The sequence below is a fragment of the Terrapene carolina genome, unplaced genomic scaffold (assembly GCF_002925995.2).
Source record: "Terrapene carolina triunguis isolate 2854851 unplaced genomic scaffold, T_m_triunguis-2.0 Scaffold89, whole genome shotgun sequence".
NCBI classification, from domain to species: domain Eukaryota; kingdom Metazoa; phylum Chordata; order Testudines; family Emydidae; genus Terrapene; species Terrapene triunguis.
The window spans coordinates 30129588-30143314 of NW_020664440.1; positions in this window are offsets into that span (position 1 = coordinate 30129588).

The following is a 13727-nucleotide window of genomic DNA, read 5'->3' on the forward strand; positions in this document are numbered from 1 at the left end:
AACCAGGGATCCATGGTTGTGACATGACCTCTTGGGATTTTCAGCTCTTTCCAGTCTTTATGCTTTGACTAAGAGGACACTTGACCTTCCACCCATTCAGCCACAGAGACAAGTGCAGTCTAGCCATCCTACTGCTTAGACCAGGAAAATGGGAGTCAGGACTCCTGGCTCTTCATGAGGAGTGTGTCTAGTGGTTAGAGTCAGAGACTGGGCTGGAAGGAGAGAGGGCGTCTAGTGCTTAAGAGCAAGGACCGGGGGAAGACTCTGGCATTCCAGCTCCAGTTCTGGGAGGTCAGTGGTGTCTAGTGATTAGGGCAGAGGAGAATGGTAGACAGGACTCCTGAGTTCTTCTATTTCCCAGCTCAGAGTCAGAGACTGGGAATCAGATCTGGGGGGCAGGGAGGGCTAATGGGGTAGAGTAGGGTGGCACTGGGAGCCAGGAGTCCTGGATTCTATTTCCAGCTCTGGGAGGGGAGTGGTGTCTAGTGATTAAAGGTGGGGGTGTCTGGGCTCTGGAGTTCCATTCTCAGAGCTTGTGACCTTGGGCAATCATGGGTGGTAAAGCTTCATTGGTTGAGTTTTAGAAAACACTTTGTAATCTGGGGCCAGTGAGGTGCAGAGTATCATTACACTGCACTAAGAGAGATGAAAACTGAAGGTGACATGGGGAAAGATGACAGCTGGAGTGGGGAAAGACAGCAAGCACAGTTGCACCTCCATTCTTCCCATCAGGGTCTTAAAGTGTCCCATTCAACCACATGGACACAGGATACTATTAATAACTCACTCTGTCCCTGGCCTGCTCACAAGGATTAGTGTAGAGAAATTCTTCCCTAGTCCCTGTTGGAGTGGTATAGAGGGGCATGGATGAGCATCTCTCTAAGGGGGTTATATAGGCCCCATTACCATAATATCTAGCCACCTCACAATATTTTAATTAGGGTTAAGTGATTAAAAAAATTATTTGTGATTAATTGCACTGTTAAAGAATAGAATACCATTTATTTAAATATTTTTGGATGTTTTCTACATTTTCAAATATATTGATTTCACTTACAACACAGAATACAACATGTACAGTGCTCATTTTATTTTTTATTACAAATATTTTCACTGTAAAAAACAAAAGAAATAGTATTTTTCAATTCACCTAATACACGTACTGTAGTGCAATCTCTTTATCATGAAAGTTGAACTTACAAATGTAGAATTATATACAAAAAACTGCATTTAAAGTTTTATATAGTTTTATTTTTGGAGCCTGCAAGTCCACTCAGTCCTATTTCTTGTTCAGCCAATTGCTCAGACAAACAAATTTGTTTATATTTGCAGGAGACAATGCTGCCCGCATCTTGTTCAAAATGTCACCTGAAAGTGAGAACAGGTGTTGTCATAGCACTGTTGTAGCTGGCGTCACAAGATATTTACATGCCAGATGTGCTAAAGATTCAGATGTCCCTTCATGCTTCAACCCCCATTCCAGAGGACATGTGTCCATGCTCATGACAGGTTCTGCTCAATAACAATCCAAAGCAGTGCAGACCAATGCATGTTCATTTTCATCTTCTGAGTCAGATGCCACCAGCAGAAGGTTGATTTTCTTTTTTGGCAGTTCAGGTTCTGTAGTTTTCGCATCAGAGCGTTGCTCTTTTAAGAGTTCTGAAAGCACGCTCCACACCTCGTCCCTCTCAGATTTTGGACAGCACTTCAGATTCTTAAACTTAGGTCGAGTGCTGTAGCTATCTTTAGAAATCTCACATTGGTACCTTCTTTGCGCTCTTTGAAATCTGCAGCGAAAGTGTTCTTAAAATGAACAACATGTGCTGAGTCATCATCCGAGACTACTATAACATGAAATATACGGCAGAATGCAGGTAAAATAGAGGAAACGTACAATTCTCCCCCAAGGAGTTGCGTTAATTAAATTTGTGATTAATTATTTTTTTAACGAGCTTCATCAGCATAGAAGCACATCCTCTGGAATGGTGGTCAAAGCATGAAAGGGCATACAAATGTTGAGCATATCTGGACCGTAAATACCTTACAATGCCGGTTACAAAAGTCCCATGTGAATGCCTGTTCTCTTTCTGGTGACATTGTAAAATAAGAAGTGGGCAGCATTATCTCCCATAAATGTAAACAAACTTGTTTGTCTTAGCGATTGGATGAATGAGAAGTAGGACTGAGTGGACTTGTAGGCTCTAAAGCTTTGCGTTGTTTTGTTTTTGATTGCAGTTATGTAACAAAAAAAATCTATATTTGTAAGTTGCACTTTCACAATAAAGAGATTGCACTACAGTACTTGTATGAGGTGAATTGAAAAATACTATTTCTTCTGTTTATCATTTTTACAGTGCAAATATTTGTAAAGTGAGCAGTGTACACTTTGAAATCAATGTATTTGAAAATGTAGAAAAATATCCAAAAATATTTAATAAATTTCAATTGGTATTCTATCATTTAACAATGTGATTAAAACTGCAATTAATCACAATTAATTTTTTTAATCAAGATTAATTTTGAGTTAACTGTGATTGATAGCCCTAATTTTAATACATTTCTCTTCACCCTGTGCAGTAGGAAAGCATTTTTCCATTTTACAAAGAGGGAACTGAGGCAGTGAGAGAATACGGACCAGTCTCAAAAGATATTTAGTCACTGAAATCAATGCAAGCTAAGCACCTAAATACCTTTGAGGATCTAGGCCAGAGTGACTTGCTCCCAGTCATGCAACAAAGTGGAGAATTGAACTTGGGTCTCTCAAGTTCCAGGCTACCATGCAAAGTCCTGAGCTAGCCATCTGCTGCAGAGGCCATTATTCCTTGCTCCATCCTGTACATACATAGCTTTTGCCACAAAGTCTTCAAGCAGCAGTATAGCTCCAACAGTTTTATGCCTCACATGGATGGATATATTTGAGCTACCCAGTCTGTCCCTCCCCCAGAGATCCTCTGATCCATTCTCCCCTGGGGGAGAGACAAGCAAGGAGGACTCAGATGCTCCCCGGGTAGGAAGAATGAATTATACTGTACCATGATCATAAGCGCTCTCTACATTCCGAACTCGCACCAACACTCCTGGGAGCAACATGCTGGCAGGCAGCAGAGAAAAGATATATCAATCTAAGTGCTATTTCCTGAAGATGTCCCAGCAGCGGAGAAAAGATATCCCAGCGGGAAGTCAGGGGCAGTCCTCCAATCCACTTCCTCTTTGTGCCATGATTCCAACCTTTCTTTAGCCTGGTGACTCTTGAATGTTTAATATGAATAAATCATTGACCAAAACATGTTTGAGAGTTACAAACCCCAAGCATGCAAAAAATCACAAGTCAAGCTCCAAAAATCACAAGATTTAAAAAAAAATCTCATGATTTTAAGCCAAATAGTAAACTTGGGGGGAGCGAGGAGGGAAAGATTCATATTTTCTTTCTGGTTTCTGAGCCTTTAGAGGTCACATTTTCAAGCTTTTCACTAGAAACTTTTTTAAAATATATGTAAACAAGAGTCTCACGTAATCATAACTTCAGGGGCTGTGAGCTGAAAGAAAACTCCATTTAGCATGAGAATTGGCAAAGCTGCAAAACCCTGATCACACAGGACTGTACATACTGACATTTCCTCATGCAGGGTCCAGTTGGGCTGGTGTTTATGTCAATGTTCTTCATATTTATTTGGTTGAAAAAATAAAAAGGAAAACAAAATTGCTTTACAATAGTGGTTTTTGTTTTAAGATATGGTTGCACCAAGAGGCCCTGACTGTAATCAAGGCCCCATTGTGCTAGAGCAGGGCATCCTCTCCTGCAATCCTCCCCTGCTCTACACTGTTATAGCATTAAGAAAATCTTAGGTCTTTAATCATCTTGTGTTGCTTTTCTCGAAATTCCCTGTTACGTATCTCCATGGCTCCAGTAGATGACTGGAACTCATCCCAATACAGCATGCTGCCATCATTTGATTTGTGCCCTCATTTAAAGTAGTGAATGGTTATTTAAAATCATGAGGGCTATATTCTGATCTCACCTGGAGCTGGGTAAAAGCAGGCTAACTCCCTTGAGTTAAATGGAACCTCGCTCCAGATTTACACCTGCATACATAGGATAAGAATCTGATCATCTGACTCCAGCCAGTTGTGTATAACATTATTATAGGGAAAACATCATTAAAAAAAGAGGCAGCATGTTTCCCTGTCGAGAAAGAATGGGCTTGTGGCACTACATTAGGTCTGAAATTGAGTGGGGAAGGAAACTGTTTTCCTGGTTCATGAACATTTAAAAAATGTTTCCCGTTCTGTACTGGGACAAAACCAAGGCATTTTTGTAAAAACCAGCCCAAGAGAGCAAGATCACAAGACAGACACCCCCCGTTCCAGAACAGTCAATAGCCCAGTAGTGAGCAGGGATAAGGGGGACCCAGCTTCAGGTCCCTGCTCTGCCTCACTTAGACAGGGCTATTGATTATTCTGAGCTCTGTCACATTTTCACCCTGGACTGGATAAACCTCTTTCAATGAAAGTTTAATTGAAGCAGATACATTCCCGCAAAAGGTTTCTGTTTTGGCTGTTTAGCATTTTCTGACAAAAAGCTGTTTCAATGCAAAATACCCAACTAGCTCATCTCAAGAAACTTGGGTTTAATTCCTAGCTCTGCTACAGACTCCATGTGTGACTAATCTCTCTGCACATGTAAAATGGGGGAAATAATCCCCTCCTTCTCCCACTTTGTATCTGTCTTTTCTACTTAGGCCCCAACCTTGCAAAGACTTATGTACATTAACTTTACACACTGCAAGTAAATCCCATGGATTTGGAATGCTGACAGTGCATAAAGTTAAGCATTTGCAACAGTCTTGCCTGGATCAGGCCCTGGATTGTAAGCTCCTTAAGGCGGGGATTGTCTTTCACCATGTGTCAATGGCACCCTGCTCAATGGTGCCCCCAAGCTGAGTTAGGCCCTCTAGGTGATGGAAGGTTAACATTATTAGAATAGAGCCTACAGGTCCCCAAACTAGATCAGCACCCATTGTCTTAGGCACTGTATAGACACAGTAAGAGACAGTCCCTACCCCCAAGAGTTTACAGTCTATATAGAGCAGTGGTCACCAACCTGTCGATCCTGGAGACTCTCCCAGTTTATCGCAATTTCTGGTTGTAGTGGGGCTGCCGCTAAGGCAGGCTCCCTGCGTGCCCCAGCCCTACGCCACTCCCGGAAGCAGCCAGCACGCCCTCGCAGTCCTGGGAGATGGGGGGGGAGCAGGGGTCTCTGCATGCTGCTCCTGCCTGCCAGCACCGCCCCCGCAGCTCCCATTGGTTGGGAACGGGGAACTGTGGCCAATGGGAGCTGCGGGAGCAGTGCCTGCAAAGAGGGGCAGTGTGCGGAGCCATGTGCCCCCCCCAGGGGCCCCTTCTGGGAGCAGCATGGGGCTGGGGGAGGCAGTGAGCCTGCCTTAGCCCTGTCTGAGGTGTCGCCCAGCAGGAGCCCTCTCCCAGAGCCAGCACCCCATACCCCCTCCTGCACCCTCTGCCCCAGCCATGATCCCTCTCCCAGAGCCAGCACTCCATACCCCCTCCTGCCCCCAACACTCTTCCCCAGCCAGAGCCCCATCCTGCATCCAAACTCCCTCCCAGAGCTCGCACCCCCTCCTGCTCCCTAACCCCTGCCCCAGGCTCAGCCCAGAGCCCCCTCCCACACTCCAAACCTCTCGGCCCCAGCCCAGAGCCAGCACCCCCTCCCGAACCCCAACCCCCTGCCCCAGCCTGGTGAAAGAGAGTGAGGGTGGTGTAGAGCGAGCGATGGGGGGGGAGATGGAGTGAGCAGGGCACGGTAGATCCTGGGGTTCACTTAAATTCAAAAAGTGAACTTTGTACGTAAAAAGGTTGGCGACCACTGATATAGACAAAGGGTGGGAAGGGAAACAGAAGCACAGAGGGGAAGGAAGTTGCCCAAGGCCACACACAGCAGAGCTGAGTATAGAACCCATGTATCCCAAGTCCCAGTACAGTGCCACTGGGCCATGCTGCCATCCAGATCACAACGGCCAGACAAAATATTTTTAGTAGAAGGTGTTAGGACTACAAAGTGCTGCAGTGCATGGTTTGGTTTGAATTGAATCTGGTCCTAAAAGCATTACAGCACAAGGAAAGAACAAAGGAGGTGAAGGGGGAGAATGAGTTAATAAAATCCACTTCCCCCACCCTGCACACTGAAGTCACAGGTTCTTCTATCCCCATTAGACTGAATATTTGACCCTGTCTTACCTGCAGCTATTGCTTTTTGCCATTAAGATACAAGGATGCAAAACTCTGGCGACAGCTAGCATTGCAGGGAAAGGTCATGCTGTATTAACACACACACACACACACACACACACACCCTTCCCCAACAGTGACATGATCCTATTTTTAACAACTGGAAACAATAATTATATTCATAGACAAGCATCCTCTAATAGTTCTAGGAAGTTGAACGTTTAGCAATGAGAGCAGGACAGAGCAGTCAGTACTAGGAAGTTCAATGTTCTCAGAGCCGTAACACACACTTGGGGAGACAGGAAACCTGAGTTCTATTCCTGGTTCTGGGAATGGGGTCTAGTGGTTAGAGCAGAAGGGCTGAGAGCCAGGACTCTGCGGTTCTATGCCTAGCTCTGGGAAAGGAGTGGGGGGTCTAGTGGTTAGGCATGGGGTACGGGGTGCACGTGTGCTATCTCTGCAGTAAACACCCAAAGGACTTCCATCAATAAGGTTGCACAAGCACCAATGATAAAAATGTCTTTCCCCTGATAACGCCTTCCTGGGCATCTGAGGCACACCACAGGCAGAATCACAGCATATTGTACCCAGTGGTTCGGAGCGACCTTAAAGCCTTTCACTGTCCCTTAGTGTCCATATGATATTGTGCTGTAACCAGAGCTTCATGAAGTACAATAGGCACATGTTTAAGGATCTGCCAGCCTAATGACGATTCATCCCAATGATGCATCCAATTTAGTGCTATCAGTGTCTTCTGGGTGTGTTTGATGGATGTGCTGATGTCCCCATATCTCGTGTGGGACCAATGGATTATAAAATAGCACTAGATAGCTGAAAGTAGGAAGCTTGCACAGCTTGTACATGTGTCAAACATACAGATAAGGGTAACATAAAATCTCTCCTGGGCAGCTAAGTACTGAATCTTTACCTGTAAGGGGTTAAGAAGCTGAAATAACCTGGTTGGCACCTGATCAAAAGGACCAATAAGGAAAGAAGATACTTTCAAATCGGGGGAAATTGTGCTCTTTTTGTTTGTTCCCTCGCCGGACCGAGAGAGAGACTACACAGGAACAGCATCTCCTGAAAAACATACTTGAAATGATTAATCTAAGATTACAAAAATTGTAAGTAAGGCAAGGAAATGCATTAGATTATCTTGTTTTAGCTTGTGAATTTTCCCTATTCTAAGGGTAGTTTTAGTCCTGTTTTTGTAACTGTGAAGCTGAGTCCAGAGGGGAGTCCTCTGTGTTTTAAATCTTTTTATTACCCTGTAAAGTTATCTTCCATCCTGATTTTGCAGAAGTGATTCTTTTACTTTTCTCTTTATTATAAAGTTCTTCTTTTAAGAACCTGATTTAGTGTCCTAAAGATAAAGGGTCTGGTCTGTACTTACATTAAAGGCAATTGGTTGGTATATTATTCTCAAGCCTCCCGAGGAAAGGGGGTGAAGGGGCTTGGTGGGGATATTTTGGGGAAATAGGGATTCCAAGTGACTCGTCCCTGAATTTTTGTTTAAATCACTTGGTGGTGGCAGCAATACCATCCACGGACAAGGAAAGGAATTTGTGCCCTGAGGGTTTTTAACCTAAGCTGGTAGAATATAAGCTTGGGGGTCTTTCATGCAGGTCCCCACATCTGTACCCGAGTTCAGAGTGGGAAGGGAACCCTGACATGGTGGCAGCGTGGTGGGATCATTTTGAACCAGAAGCACAGACCTCAGGATTTTAAAAGGACACTTTCTTTTTTAAGCTAAGAACAGCTGGAGTTTTTTTCTCTTTGCCTGAGGGCAGAGTAGTTAAGCTATAGCAAGGGAATTCACAAGCTTTTTTTTTTTCCTTTTTCCCTAGCTCTCGGGCTAGGCTAGGCTAAGGGCAGGAAGGTTAGCAAAGATGACGGAAAGTGAGGTCCAGAAGAAACTGGTATTAGCCAGATTGGAAGCTAAAGAGAAACAGAAGGAATATGAAAGACGAATGGACTTAACGTGGTTGGAATTGGAGGTGGAGGAGAGAAAAAGAGGCGAAACGCTTGGAGGCAGAGGCAAAACACTTGGAGACGGAGTTAGAGCTGAAATGTTTAGAGCTGGAAAGGGCTAAGCTGGGTCTACCAGATACCCTAACAGTCCTTCTCCAGGTACTGCTCCCCATTCTAAGAAATTCCCCACCTACAAGGTAGGCGATGATACAGAGGCCTTCTTAGAAAATTTTGAAAGGGCCTGCCTTGGGTACAGCATCTCTACAGACCAGTATATGGTGGAGCTGAGGCTGCAGTTCAGTGGACCCTTAGCAGAGGTGGTAGCTGAAATGCCTAAAGAGCACATGAACAACTACGAACTTTTTTTTTTTTTTTTTTTAAAAGGCCAGAATTAGAATGGGGCTAACAACCGAGCATGCCTGTTGGCAGTTCAGAGCCCTAAGGTGGAAACCAGACGTGGCATTTTCCTGACACGCCTACCACACTGTAAAAAATTGGGATGCCTGGATATCAGGAGCAGGTGTTAAATCTCTGGAAGATCTGTCTCTCCTAATACAAATGGAGCAGTTCTTCGAGGGTGTTCCTGAGGAAATAGAAAGGTACATCTGTCACGGAGTATGGGGGGACTCAGGGCCCTGCACCCCCGGCGTCCTGCGATTCACCATGACTCTCAGCCAGTCAGTAAAGCAGAAGGTTTATTTAGATGACAGGAATACAGTCCAAGACAGGCCTTGCAGGCACAGACAACAGGATACCCCACAGTTAGGTCCATCTTGGGGTCCTTGGGCACCCCAGCCCACCTCCTGGGGTCAGAGCCCTCCCTGCCTTCCAGCCACCTCACCAGCCAGCTTCCCAGACTCTCTTTGTTCAGTTTCCCGGGCAAAGGTGTCACCTCGCCTCCCCCCCTTCCTGGGTTCTCATGTTACAGGCTCAGGTATTCTCCTTCAGTCATTCACCCATCCCCCAATGCAGACCATCCCAGCCACACTCCCGTCAGCATTCACAGACCACTTTAAGAACAGTTTCAGTTCGTCACATCTCCCCCCTTCGAGACCGAACTGAGCGGGGTCACTTTAGCCAGTGACCCGGGGAAGTTCGAACCTACCCCCCTTCCCATGGATGCCCCAGCATCCCTCCCATTCCTTGGTGAGAATTACACCAGGCCCTTCCAGTTTCACGCCCCACCCCTTAGGTCGGGGTGCTCGAGGGCATTCGCAGTTCGCATGTGGGAAGGGTTATGCGGCCTGTGCCCTTTTCCCACCCCAATACCCCTGGGGTTCCAACTGGGCTGCGGTCTTCTCCCGGCGCTCCAGTCTGGAGGTCTGTGCTTCGGGCTCTCTTGGTTCAGAGCCCCCCTTTTAACCTTGGCCACCCTCCGGAAAGGCTCCTCTAGGCTGGGCAAGGGTCCTAAAGCCGTTTTCCCCTTGTCCCGGGCCTTCCTTCCCCTCTGACAGGGGTCACAGGATCGGCAGTACTGCCGGACAGTAACAAAGACCCCAGGCCAGTAAAAGCTCCGTAGCAGCCTCTGCTGGGTACGCCAGGTTCCCTGGTGCCCTGAGAGGGGAATGTCATGGGCCCGGTACAGCAGCTGGCGGCGATACTTCTGGGGTACCACCAGCTGCCTCCTGATCCCCCGACTCCATTTTCCCTGGGGGAGCCCATTCTCGGTACAGGAACCCCTTCTCCCACAGGAACCTTTTCCGGCCACCTCTCCCCATGGTCTGTACCGCACTGAGGTCGGCCAGGTCCCTTATCTTCCGCAAGGAGGGATCTTTCTGCACCTCGGCCTGGAACTCCGCAGCTGGGACAGGGATGGCCACCTACTCTCTCTCGCCGGCTGGGTCTGAAGCCGCAGCCTCCCTGAGCCGTGTCCCTAGGTGTTCTCTCCCCACCAGGTTAGGGTCCTGCGCCTCGGGCAAGGCACCCTCCCCAAGGTCAGGGCGCAGTGCTCCTCACCGGCTCTGACTGCGGGTCACAACCAGTGCATTCTGGGGGTTGCTTGGCCAGTCCTCCAGGTCCCCCCCCCCCATCAACACCTCAGTGGGCAAATACGGGTGTACCCCCACGCCCTTGGGGCCCTCCTTGGGCCCCCACTTCAGGCGTACCCTCGCCACAGGTACCTTGAATGGGGTCCCACCCACCCCCGTCAGAGTCAGGAAGGTGTTGGGCACCATCCGATCTGAGGCCACCACCTCGGGCCGGACCAGTGTCACCTCTGCGCCCGTATCCCAGTACCCATCGACCTTCCTCCCATCCACCTCCAGGGGAACAAGGTACTCTCTCCGGAGGGACCGCCCCGCGCCCACCGTATAAACCAAAAACCCTGAGTCTGGAGCATCCAGCCCCCCAGAGGAGCTGGCCTGGAGCTCTCCTTCCTCCTTAGCAGGTGGTATTCTGCCAGGCCCCCTTCCCTGGGAGTGCCGCCTCTCGCCCGGCTGGGTCTCTACCCAGTCAACCCTCTGTGGGTCTGGTCTGCTCAGTCTGTCCCTGAGTCTGGGGCACTGGGCCCGTATGTGACCTCTCTGGTCATAGTGATAGCAGACCATGTCCCAGGTGTCCCCTCGAGCCGGTCGGTTGTCCCTGACCCTGGGCATTCCCCATGGGAGGGGATTCCCCACATTCCCCTTTTGGGAAGTACCCGGGTGACTCTCTCTCTGCATCGAAGCGGGCCTGCTCCTTTGGGACTCCTCCCTGCCAGCCCCTGACCGGCTCTTCACAAACTCATCGGCCAGCCGGCCTGCATGTCGCGGGTTCTCTGGTTTTTTGTCCACCAACCACAGCCTCAGGTCGGATGGGCACTGCTCATACAGTTGCTCCAATACCAGCAGTTTAACCAGGTCCTCCTTCGTCTGGGCCCCATCAGCCCACTTGCTGGTGTATCCCTCCATGCGGACGGCTAGTTGCAGATATGAGATCTCAGGGGTTTTATCCTGACTCCGGAACCTTTCCCGGTACATCTCAGGAGTCAGCCCAAACTCACGTAGCAGGGCCTTTTTGAATAGTTCGTAGTCCCCTTTCTCCGCCTCGTCCAGTTGGCGGTACAATGCCACGGATTTGGGGTCCAGTAAGGGGGTGAGAACCCGGAGTCTGTCCGCAGGATCAACCTGGTGCAGCTCACAGGCCGTCTCAAAGGCATCCAGGAAGTCATCCATGTCCTCCCCCTCCTTACGTGGGGCCAGGATGCACTTATCAAAGCTCCGTGCAGTCCTGGGTCCCCCCTCACTCACCGCAGCCGGGGACTCACTGCCCCTCAGCCTCGCCAGTTCCAGTTCCTGCTGACGCTGTCTCTCTTCATGCTGCCTCTGTCTCTCATTCTCCTCCCGTTCATGCTGTCTCTGTTGTTCACGATCCTCCAGCTCTCTCAGTTTTAGCTCTATCTCCCAGTCCAGCCCATTCCGCTCCATGGATGCCGCGCGTGGCCGGGAGGATCCCCTGCTGGCCGGCGAGCGTGGCCGGGAGGATCCCCTGCTGGCCGGGGGGGGTCACTGCACCCTCGGTATTTGCTGGGCTCCTCCTCACCCTTCCCCTAGGCATAGGACGGAGGGGTCTCGGGAAGCCCTCAGCAGCCGGCTGACCACTCCCAGCTGGGACAGACACTGGGGCCTGCGCTGCATCTGCCAGGCTGCTTCCCTCAGCGACAGGGATCAGTTCATTCGCGCGATCTCGCTTCTCCAGCTGGGCAATGAGCTGTTCTTTGGTGAGCTTCCCAATGCGCACCCCCCTCTGCTTGCACAGCTCCACCAGGTCACTCTTAAGCCGCTTGGCATACATCTTCCTGCTGGCCAGTCACAGGCCTGTGTGCTCACCGCTCCCCACAGTTTCCAGGGAGACCCCTAGTGTGCCAGCCCTTCTCGAGGTCACCACCTCTCTCCAGGGTCGAGCTGCAGACTCCTCCGCCCCTGGGACCGCTCGCTGCGATCCCCCGGGGGACCCTGTTACTGCAAAAGTCCTTCTCGCTGGTCACACACTCCCAGGGGTGATAACCGTCTCTCTCTGACTCCTCAGCACGCCTGGTCCCCGTCAATCCCCCTTCGTTTTACTTCTCCCCCAGTCACTTACTGCAGGACGCGCCGTCCACGGAGTGCAGTAGATCCCACCGCTCCCACCAGTTGTCACGGAGTATGGGGGGACTCAGGGCCCTGCACCCCCGGCGTCCTGCGATTCATCATGACTCTCAGCCAGTCAGTAAAGCAGAAGGTTTATTTAGATGACAGGAATACAGTCCAAGACAGGCCTTGCAGGCACAGACAACAGGATACTCCACAGTTAGGTCCATCTTGGGGTCCTTGGGCACCCCAGCCCACCTCCTGGGGTCAGAGCCCTCCCTGCCTTCCAGACACCTCACCAGCCAGCTTCCCAGACTCTCTTTGTTCAGTTTCCCGGGCAAAGGTGTCACCTCGCCTCCCCCCCTTCCTCGGTTCTCATGTTACAGGCTCAGGTATTCTCCTTCAGTCATTCACCCATCCCCCAATGCAGACCATCCCAGCCACACTCCCCTGTCAGCATTCACAGACCACTTTAAGAACAGTTTCAGTTCGTCACAACATCCTGATGGGAAGCCCAAAACTGTAATCGAAGCGGGGAAGATCAGAACCAAATGGGTGGAGATGGAAGGAAAAAAAAAAAAAAAAGCTAGTAGCAGATAGAGCGAATATCAGAATGGGCAACCTGAGACAACACCCTACCACCGGGGGCAGCCCAAGGCCCCACCTACATCCCAAGGAAAACCCCAAACACCTTATCGTCCCACCACACCAGTCTCCAGCAACCCACCTTGCCCCAGTGACCAGTCAGCTGGGCGATGTTTTAAATGTAACGAACTGGGGCATGTGAAGGCCAACTGCCCCAAGAACCCCAACAGATTACAGTTCATTACACCGGAATCACACCAAAGGTCCTCAGGCCCAGATGCTTCCCAGATACCCTCAGAGCAAAGGAAAACTGTGAGTGTGGGTGGAAAGAAGGGGTTATCACGTAGATGGACACTGGAGCACAGGTGTCAGCTATCCACCAATCCTTAGTGGACCCCAAATTCATCAACCCAGAGGCCCAAGTGACGATTCAACCCTTCAAGTCAAACTCTTTAAACTTGCCTACAGCCAAGTTGCCTGTCCAGTACGAGGGCCGGTCAGGAATGTGGACTTTTGCAGTCTATGATGATTATCCCATTCCCATGCTGCTGGGGAAAGACCTGGCCAACCATGTGAAGCTAGCCAAGAGGGTGGGAATGGTCACCCACAGCCAGGCTAAGCAAGCCTTCACACCTATCCCTGTTCCTGAGCCTTCTACCAGAGCCCCATCTATGTTACCAGACACCTAGACTGAGATGGTGGAACTGGACCCCATGCCAACGTCTGCGACAGCAGTAGTGGATCCAGTCCCAAAGACCCAACCAGAACCAGTCCTAGAACCAGAACTGGCAGAGCAACCAGCACCAAAACCATTGCCAGCACTGAATCCAGCACTTGCAACCCCGTCTGCAACTCCAACGCCAGAGGGCACCATCGAGCCTG